This window comes from Electrophorus electricus, unplaced genomic scaffold, assembly GCF_041902795.1.
Source record: "Electrophorus electricus isolate QZ-2024a unplaced genomic scaffold, ASM4190279v1 Scaffold27, whole genome shotgun sequence".
In the NCBI taxonomy this organism is placed as follows: Eukaryota; Metazoa; Chordata; class Actinopteri; order Gymnotiformes; family Gymnotidae; genus Electrophorus; species Electrophorus electricus.
Window position 1 is genome coordinate 296,868 of NW_027658550.1, and position 10,986 is coordinate 307,853.

Here is a 10,986-nt window from a genome sequence, read left to right on the forward strand (position 1 = left end):
AGCCCACTGTTATCACTCATAATCCGGTTTCAGTTGTGAACTGTCTTTTGTGATGTTTCTTTAACCCAGTCCCCCACTGCGAGTAAGCCTGAAAGGCTGGGCCAGGCCAGCACTGAATGCGTAGACTGCTCATGCAGTCCTCCACCAACGAGCTGCTCACATGCCTGGGTGTGTTCTTGTGCCGGCGTTGCTGCCTGCTGAAGGACCTGACTGCTGACGAGCCTGTGCAGTGGCTGCGCATTGTGGACCGCTACGTGACACTGACAGAATGGCAGGAGCAAAGCTTCCTCATTCCAAGCACCGTGGTCTTTCTCTACATGCTGTGCCGCGACATCATTTCAGCTGAGGTGGCCACCAAGGAGGAGCTGCAGGCCGTCCTGCTCACATGCTTGTATGTGTCTTGCTCCTACATGTGTGAGGAGATCAGCTACCCAGCCAAAGCTTTCCTGGTGGAGGAAAACAAAGGGGCCTTCTGGGCCCGATCCCTGGACATTGCTAACCGCATGAGTGGCAAGATGCTGCAGATTAACAATGACCCGCAGTATTTTTGGCAGGTCTTCACTGACCTGAAGAACAAGATGGTTCATTAAAGGATTAAATAATAAAATATTTTATTAATTAAACATTTTGTTAAAAATTAATTTTAGTTAAAAAAAAAAAAAAACCCACATAACTGCAAAGTCAGTTGTTATAATGTGTGATGTAATTTCTCCCCACCTAGTGTTATTACATCTCCTAATCTTACCAAAAATGTGCCACTTGATTATAGTTATGTTAACTTGATATCAAAGATGTCAAAAGCAGCTTTTAATGTCAGCTGATGCTTGTTGGCATAAGCATTTATAAATGTTCAAGTATGTTTATGTCAATTGTCATTAAGGGCTTATGTTGGAGTCATCTAGCACTCTGAACAGTGCCCTTCAGTAATGTTAGCCAAATTTCTTATCTGTACCATCAAATGAGCTCCACTAGACCTAATCTGCCATACGACAGCACTCAAACACTGCCAGTTTGAAGTGGTTCTGCTGTGCCCCACAACTTTAGATATGTCTCCCTATTCTGAGGGAAAACATTTATTTTCAGAAAATGAATTCTATACTCAGCTCAGCAGTGAGAATACTGTGAAGTAAGAACTGAAGCCTGAACCAGGCCTAAAAGCTATTTAACTTTGTGGCTCAAGGTGAAGATGCTCTGACATGCAAAACAGCTCTCTGATGTATTGTGGTTTGGTGGAATGAGTCTTTGATAACTAAGATTGTAACTAAGATTGAAACTGCTCACTGCACTACAACAAGTACACAAGGTGTAATGAACTTGCTATGAGAATGATCTCAGTAAGTAACTCAAAAAGGATAGGCTCATCATAATGCATTAGCTAACATTCGGCACTAACGTTAGAAACATTAGAAAACGTTAGAAAACGTTTTTTTTGTAACGTTAGAAAAAAGATGTACAGTTCTAACAATTTAGACATTTAAAGTTATTGTTATTTACAGTAAATTTATTATAATGCAAAATAATTTTAAATGTTATTACAATGACCTCATGAACTATTGCACAATTATTTTACAAGGGACAGACTGATTGAGTAAATTTAAAATTAAGAAAAGCTTAAACAAATTTTAAACAATACAGAAACTATACATATAGAATATAAAAAGTTAATAACAACAATCACAATAATAATAAGAATAAGAAGAATAATAGTAATAATACAAACAAGGATGACAATAACAATCACAATAATAATAATAAAGTCAGTGTCTTCGGCTTTTCTTCTTAGGCTGTTCAGGCATGGGTTCTCCACTCATGTCCACTTCAAAGTGCAGCACGAAGCTGTTGAAAATTGGAGTAGAGAAGGTCTCAGTCACGTTGAACTGTCCATCAGGCTTCACTTCCTCTCGCAGAGTCGGACAGAAGAGTGCTTCCCACAGGCGCTGCTTGATCCTGCAGCCCAGTTCTAGGCTGTAGGGCTTGGCCTGTCCGGAGGGACTTCAAGTTCAAGTTCAAGTTCAAGAGGTTTTATTGTCATTTCAGCTATATACAAGTACACAAAAAAAACACGACAATGTTCCTCCAGGACCATGGTGCAACATAAAAACAACAGTGCAACAGACAACATGCTACACAAGTGCAAACAGTCCAATATACTGCAAAATGTCATTAAATAAACATTAAATAAACAATAATAAATACAGGACAGGACAAATACAAAATACAAAATGAGTAGACAGTGCAATTTAGTACAGTACACAGTACTGGGCATATGTAAAGCGAGTTGTGCATAGCAATCAGTGATATGCTACCCTGAACATAGCAGTCACCGGTAGCAGCCAGAACAGTTCAGAGTACAGTGCTGGTTTAGTACAGTACTCTAGCAGCAAGTAGGATAATGTGCAAGACTGCAACAGGAGTGCATAGTTTATTTGTGTGACGTTTGACTTCAGCACTAGTCCGATGCAAAACAATGTGTGAGTGTCTGTATAGATATGTATGTATGTATGTAGGTACGTATGTATGTGTGTGTGTGTGTGTGTGTGTGTGTGTGTGTGTGTGTGTGTGTGTGTGTGACTGTCTATAAGCATGTATAAAAGTGCCCATTTTGGAATCTGAATTGGAATTGGAGTTAGCCAGAGTTCAGGAGTCTAATGGCTTTAGGAACGACACTAGCGTTGATTTTGATTCTAGCCACAGTTCTAGTAATAAGCAGAATTACAACTCTGCATGCAAAGTCACTGAACGTTTGACTGTTAATTCTGTAGCAAGCATAATTGAAAAAATTACATGTCCTAAATGCATGTGTCGTAAATACATTGACATTAGTATTTTTAATTAATTTCTAACATTCGGAGACATTCAGAGGTGTTTCTATTAGGCCCAGAGTTAGCTAGGTCCCCACTGTCTAATTACTCAATGAACCTCAATGGTCTCCCAATCACATCTTATCTAACGGTTAAAGATCTTGGAGTTATGGATCCCACTCTCTCGTTCAAAGCTCATGTAAATAAATAATGTTTCTAGGACCGCCTTTCTCCATTTTTAAATTGACTTTATTAAGAAAATTCAATTCAATTCAATACAAACCCTCCATCACAAAAACCTCACAAACAATATCTACCAGAGGACACAGACTACCTTCACTCTATACATTAATAATTAACAATACAATTTACATCTGTAAATTAGGTATACATCCATTTATATGTCAAAGAGTCCAGGGAATTTTTCCTCTCATATCAAACGTCTTCAACCTTTTTAACTCACACACAATCTGTTTAAAAACTATTTCTGCAGGTATTATACATTGCTCAATAATCATCTTACATCGTGTTTTCCAAATCTTCGAATTTGGCACACAAACAATCATCCAACAAAGGTCCTTCACATTCTCAGTCAAATTCTCATTAAACACTCCATACATAATACTTTTCCTGTTATGATCCCATTTAAACCCAATACCTTTCATTTTCTCCCAAATTTCAATAGTCCTTGTGCACTGCAGTAATATATGTTCTATCATTTCATCGGCTATGCAATTTTACATCGTACAGGCAATCTTCCAACAGATATAAGCCATGCAGTATCTCAAACATTTTCCGAGATACTTTTAGACTGTACATTTTTAACACAGGTTTCACATTCTGTCACTGTCAGACCCTTATAATTGACATTCCCCCAAAATCACAGTCTTGTATTGTTTTATATATCATTTTATTTGGGGACTTATTCCAATCAATATTAAGCTGCCTATATTTAAACAAAAAATCTCCATATAGTAATTTAAAATAAGGAGCATGTTTCCTTGACTTGCCTCTTTTCTTTCCACTGATTTACATCTCCTACCCAAATTGCTTTCCGAAATATAGCTTTCGTTACATTTTTGCAAAAGGCATTTTCTAATTTCTGAGCTAACTCAACTCCCCCTAATCCGCCTTTATCTTTTGACTTGTACATAATTTCCCTTTTTGTCACTTCTGTTATTTCCCCAAATAAAACGAACACACATTTTATTCAACCTCTTAATACATTTCTCATCCGGAGGGAAAACCATAGCCAAAAACAACAATTTCGAAAAAATAAAGGTCTTAACCTCCTGTATTCTAGTCTTATAGTTTGACACCCTCCATTTTCCCAATTCTAGTTTAATTTCACACTCGTTTTTCTCCCAATTCCATTCGCTACATCTACCATTTACTACCATCAAACCTAATATTTTAATTTCATTTTTTATTTCTACATCTATTGGTACAGGTTGCCCATCTCCTATCCATACCCCTTCACTTTTACTTTCATTTAATTTTGCTCCAGCCACAACTTCATACATTTCAAAGTGCCTTTTAACTATATGAAACTCATTTTGATTCTTGACATAAGCCGTCACATCATCTGCGTACGCAGATATTTTCCATCTTTCCATACCTAACATGTGAACACCTTGTAATTGCTGATCATTTTTAATTTTATATAATAGTGGGCTAATAGCGATGACATATAATGCAGCACTCAATGGGCATCCTTGTTTAACCCCTCTATGTATTTCAAAATCTTCAGTTAACACACCATTAACATTCATTTGTACTTTTGATTTACTATACAATAATTTAATCATATTTACAAACCTCTCTGGAAATCCATAATGTTCCAATGTACACCATAAGTAGTCTCTAGAAATATAATCAAAGGCCTTTTTCTGATCCAGTCCTATTATATAAAAATCCCTCTCAGACCCTTCAATAACCAAACTCCTTATTACTCCTAAACTATCCCACATGTATCTTACTCTTATCGCACATATCTGTTCCAACTCTATGATATCATTCAATATTTCTGACATCCTATTAACAATTATTTTTGCACAAATTTTGTACTCCAAGTTTAATAGGCTGACCTGTCTCCAATTATCCAACTTACAAGGATCTCCTTTTTTTATATATTAATGATATCACACTATGATAAAATGAATCATGCAATTGCCCCCCATCTAATGCTTCATTAAAAACATCAGCTAGAAGATCAGCAATTTCACTAACGCACACCTTATGAAATTCAGCAGGTAAACCATCGGCTCTAGGATTCTTGCGTGGGTTTCATTCCTCTATTGCTCTGATAACTTCTTTTTTCCTAATTAATTCTTCCAACTCCTGCAGCTCCTCCCCTTGAATTCTAAAATAATCACCTGGAATGTAAACCTAGCCGAGGTGCAATTTGTAAAAGGACATTTTTTTTCTCTCAGAGTTAGAAATCTGGAGAAATAAATATATTAATTTATTACCCCCCATCAGAGGACCTTTAGAGCTTTATTATTAAAAAAAGACAGACAGATGAACAGAAAAACGCAAAATGTATATAGAATATTTTTAAGTATTCGCCATCTGCACCATTACAGGAATGATGTGTGTGTGTGTGTGTGTGTGTGTGTGTGTGTGTGTGTGTGTGTGTGTGTGTGTGTATGTATGTATGTATGTATGTATATATATATATATGGTTATGTGCGAGTACATGTATGTTGGATTGTATATGTACACGTATTAGAGTGTGATATTTATCGTTTATGGATTGGCTCTGTATGGATTTTATCAATGGTGTCCAGTCTAGATGATCGGTTCTGTTATTGATTAATAATTAATAGAATTATTCTATTGATACATAGTCTATCAATAGATTTTTCTATTGGGTGACACTAATATTATTTTTTGTTTTCCAGTTCATGAGTATGTTTTTTTTGTTTGTTGTTTTTTTGCAATAATATTTTTATTATATCAATATAATAATGTTATACATAGTATCCTGTCATATTGGTTGATGATATATCTCCTAGGAGAAATAAAGATGGTGTTGGATGGATATGGTTATTTAAAGCATGGGATATGTTGGTGATGATGACTTGCCAAAATTGCTTGATAGGTGTGCTCTGCCACGTGATGTGAATGTAATCGTCAGCTGTGTTTTGAGTAAAATATGTACAGATTGCTGAGCTTGTGAAACCAATTTTAAACATCCAATGTGTAGTATAATGTACTCTGTATTATTTTGTACTGAATACATTGTGGGTTAGTGTTGCTGTCATGTGGTAATTATTATTACACATTTTAATCCAAACTGTGGCATCGGGGGCTAGTAATAAATCTTCCTCCCATTGTCTCGATGGGAGAGTAACTGTGAGATTTGATTTCACTATTATTTTGTATATCTTAGATAATAGGTTTTTTGAATTAAGAATGTTTGTTTATAAAATCTGATATGGATGTAGGTATCGGAATTGATTTTTGAACACATAGGTGATCTTAGCTGATGGTATTGTAGGAACTGGGGCTTTCTATACCATATTTTGGGGCTAGTTGTGGGCGTGACATGAAAGAAGTCTTATGATAAATATGTTTAAGGTGTGTAATGCCTTTTTCTATCCAAGAGGTAAAGTTTAATATTTTTGTTCATGGTAAAGTCTGGATTGTTCCAAATGGGAGAATGACTAGTTTGTGTGAGTGTGGAGTTTGATATCTTGTGGAATTTCCACCAGACTGTTCGTGTCATGGCCTCCTTCAAACTGTTGAAACATGGATATTTTTGAATATGAGTCTGGGCACATTTGAAACACCTGCCGCAAACATTACTGACATTATTTCTTGTTTATGTGGTTGGCTGTGTTTCTCTAGTCACAAGTACTTCTGAATGCTCCTCCAGAGCACCCAGAAACCCTCATAGTGGGTTTCTCAACTTGCTCAGACTCAAATCTGAATATCGGCGTCTGAAACATCTTGGAGAGGAACAAAAAACACAACACATTTGATTAAATTGTTCTGGTCACCGGGACCGGAGCTCAACCCAGTGGAGCAGGTCTTGAGCTCAGCTCTGGTAAAGGCTACCAGTGCACTGAAGGGGTCCATGCTCTAAACTCTGGGGTCCCGTCGGACTGACGCGTTGGGAAAGCGGTTTCTCTGTATGCCCACTCATGATGAAAAGATTGTGAATCTTTTATGTGAATGTTTACGTAAATATGAGATTTTACACTCAGAATGTAAATAAAGGTAAGGAAATAAACACATTGTAGTTGATGGTGTTAACAATACCCAGCGTTAGCCTACTTGATCGAATAAACTAATATTATTAACCTATTAATAATACAAAAAAAAAATCTGTATTAACAATTTACTATTTGCCATACAGCTCTGCCTTGAGATCTGAAGTAAATGACTTTATGTAATATAGAATGTAATGTGAAAAAATAAATTCGGTAAATTCTGGCTTTAAAAAAGTTCTTTCAGTGTTACTACCACCTGTTGTAGATCGACAGTCACACACCCCCTCTGACAGCCGTGCTGGGCGGTTGAATGGGGTTTGTGTGTATAGGATATACTAATACTGGACGCTGCAAGCAAACGTGCGGCCACATGCTCTACGTCGGCACTGCAACGAGTTGGGGAGTATACGGCAGGAGGAGAGAGAAAGCTTCGACTAAGTGCATCCTCACCTGGGCACACTCCACATCATTTCCCCTTATGGAACATCCATACCTCCAGGGCACTACGCTCCATCACTCATGCCCAGCACAGCACATACTCACCTGGACACACTCCTCACCATGTCCCATGCTACATTCCGGAGCTCCAGACCTCCAGGAATGCAGCGCACCAGCCGACCCTTTAGGGACCACACTTAAGCCCCCCTCCTCGGGCTAAACCTCTTAGATTGGATCAAGGGCTAATTTTCAATGGATCGCAGCAACGTAGCTGCTCTGCCACTCACAAGAACCTGGCCCAGAATCAGGTCATTTAAGGTCAATTAGCACCAGGTTCTCCACAAACATGCTTTGCAACTGAATCCCTGGTCCGTTCACACGTGTCTTTGCTCACTGGGGTCCGGGAGGATTCTGATTTGGAGGCGTTCAGTCATAATCCCACACGCACCAAATGTCTGAACCTGCGGTTCCTCTCATACTGAGCAGGATTACTGTTGCAACATCACATCATCAGTAGGGTAAAACTAACCTGTCTCATGACGGTCTAAACCCACCTCACGTTCCCTGTTAGTGAGTGAACAACCCAACGCTTGGTGAATTCTGCTTCGCAATCATGGGAAGAGCCGACATCGAAGGATCAAAAAGCGACGTCGCTATGAACGCTTGGCCGCCACAAGTCAGTTATCCCTGTGGTAACTTTTCTGACACTTCCTGCTTAAAACCCAAAAAGCCAGAAGCCCCATTTTCACGGTCTGTATACCTACTGAAAATGAAAATTAAACGAGCTTTTGCTGTTCTGCTCCATGGGAGGTTTCTGTCCTGCCCAAGCTCACATTAGGACACTTGCATTACGCTTTGACAGGTGTAAACCCCCCCCCCCCCAGTCAATGAAAACATTTTTAATATCTGTGGGAAAAGAGGGAGAAATGTATCCAACAACTTTCTTTTTTAATGTGCAACACAGTCAAAATTGTGAACTCATCTACATGCAAAAACCACAAAAAGCCTTTACAAACTGGAAACTCTTACTGCATAATTAAAACATTATACAACTTAAGAAAAAACATAACATAAAACATCGGTAAACATGAGAATTCAAACAACAAAATGAACCAAACTTATTCAAACTGAGAAGTAACAGCAGTAACTCTAGGCATGACCCATGGCCTTGCGGTGTGGTGGGCCTCCTCCTCCATGTTGTTGTTGTTGGGGCAGGGGAGAACTTCGGCAGCACCGCAGAACGGTTCGGATAACCCTGGTACCAGCACGCTGTAGTTGACACAGAGTAAGCCATTGGTGTTGGTATGATAGCGCACGTTGTAGAGTGGCACGCCGAACCCATACATTTGACACAGGAAGTGCACAGCATTGCACGTCCGCGAGAAGTGCTGTGGGCGGGGGTCGTGGGAGGCCGCCCCCACTGACTGGAAGCGCGTGGGTGTGAGAAGAGCCTGGCGGACAGGTGTAGGACCCGGAGAGGCGAAGGCGCCCACTTCTTCACGCTCGTCATGTCTGCGCTTGGAGCTGCCAGAGAACCAGTGGGCAGTGATGAAGATTACTCATATAAACCTTACTCATATAAACACCACCTGGATTGGCTTTGACATATTCAGGTGGATTTGGGCATGTCATCCAAAGCACACAGAAGCAATAATCTGTTAATACACCATAATTCTATAATCCCAACCCATCAATAAGAACCCTTAACGGCAATTGAATAGAGAAGGCAGCATACCGTACTGAGTCTGCATTGTCTAGGGTGTTGGAAATTCAGGTTACTGGCCATCATAAATACATTCCAGGTTTACAGTTAATGAGAGGGAGTTTGGTACTCCATCACTACACCTACAAGACAGTCTATAAGGAGGCCACACTCTAAGTGATGTGAAGGCGTTTACTCCAGACCTTTTTGTGTATTAAATGGGTTTGTTCTAGACCTTTGCTAGCTCTCTAGTGCAGGATCTAATAACGTAATGACAAACAGCTGGCTGAGAAACAAGCAGCCATGGGGCCAGTTACTCATGGTCCCGTTAAATAAGAGGATTCAGAACAAACTGAGCAGTTATTATTGTATAGTTCATCCATTATTGATGTTAATTTCTCAAATTAAAGATGTGGTTTTGCAGCTTAATCTCAATGGAATTTTTTAAATTTAAAATGCTCTGAGTTAGACTACAGAGTCAGTACAGCATATGTGTGTGTGTGTACACATGTGCATGTGTGTGTGTGTGTGCGCGCGCGAGTGTGTGCGTGTGAGCACGAGTGTGTGTGCGTGTTTGTGCGTGCGTGCGTGCGTGCGTGTCTAATTGCGCACAAACGTTTCTTGTGCAATGTGAAAAAACAAAGAGCTAGATAGAAAAAGAGAGGGAGATTGATCAAACAAGGAGGGAGGACCTAGCTAAGCTAGGACTGAGGGGAATGACTTCAGGGCAGAGGTGGGTAGATGAATGGCTAAGATGATGGACTGTTGGATGGACTGATGGTGTTCAGTGTAGACCCAAAACAGGGCCTTAAAATCCAGCCTTAGGGGAAACCCACTTAAAGACAGACAGGTGAAGGTTGTAGGTCACATACCTACAATGGGCTTCCCTCACTGTCTATCCATCGGTACGTTACCGATACATACCTGTAGATGGATAAACAGATACATACATAACAATACATACCTATAGAGAGATAGATACATACAAACATACATGCACACAGAAAGACATAAAGAAGAATTTTAGGTCTACCTTTGATATCGAAGAAATCAAGAGTTGTCCTAACTATCACACACACAGGCACTAGGTTAGCTAGCTAACTATTCGACGAAACTGAGTACACAAACGCTATGGTAAAAACCTGTGTAAAAAGACCAAAACCTGAAGTAAATTGTTAACTGGAGATGGTAAATGTCATTAATGCATTATGAGCAAAAGATAAACTCGTATGTCAAATGCACCACGAAAGAGCTTAAACGTACCGCTTGTCTAAACAGACTTTTGGGGGATATGAATAAGCATAAAACAGGCAAGTAAGACACATGAAAATGACCATTGCCGGATTGAAGGAAAACTGATATTCAAGTAAATTATATTCAAAGGTATTTCAACTCGGACATCACCCCCGTGTGGTGATCTGTGTTAACTCTGAGTGAGCATGTTAATAGAGTTATGGTCAGTGCACAATATTTTCTTTTTTAACCTATCTTCCCTCCTTTTTTAAGCAAAGTAAAAGCCAATGTGTGGTGTGTGTGTGTGTGTGTGTGTGTGTGTGTGTGTTTGTGTGTGTGTGTAGGCTCATAAAAAGAATAACTGGAGTAAAATATACTGGATGTGGAAGCATGTTCTGGTTCTCCGGCAGCACTAATTGCCAGGAAAGCCCTGCATGCCGCCAAGTCCAGGTCTCTACACCTCTGCACTGTTTCACTCACACATCAGCATGTGGGATGAGCAGGACTAAGACCTTTGAGGGATTTAACCTTTAAGAGATAATCTGTTCAGAACATCCTAAAAAATTTTAGGAAAGTTCTTAAGGGCTATGGTAGT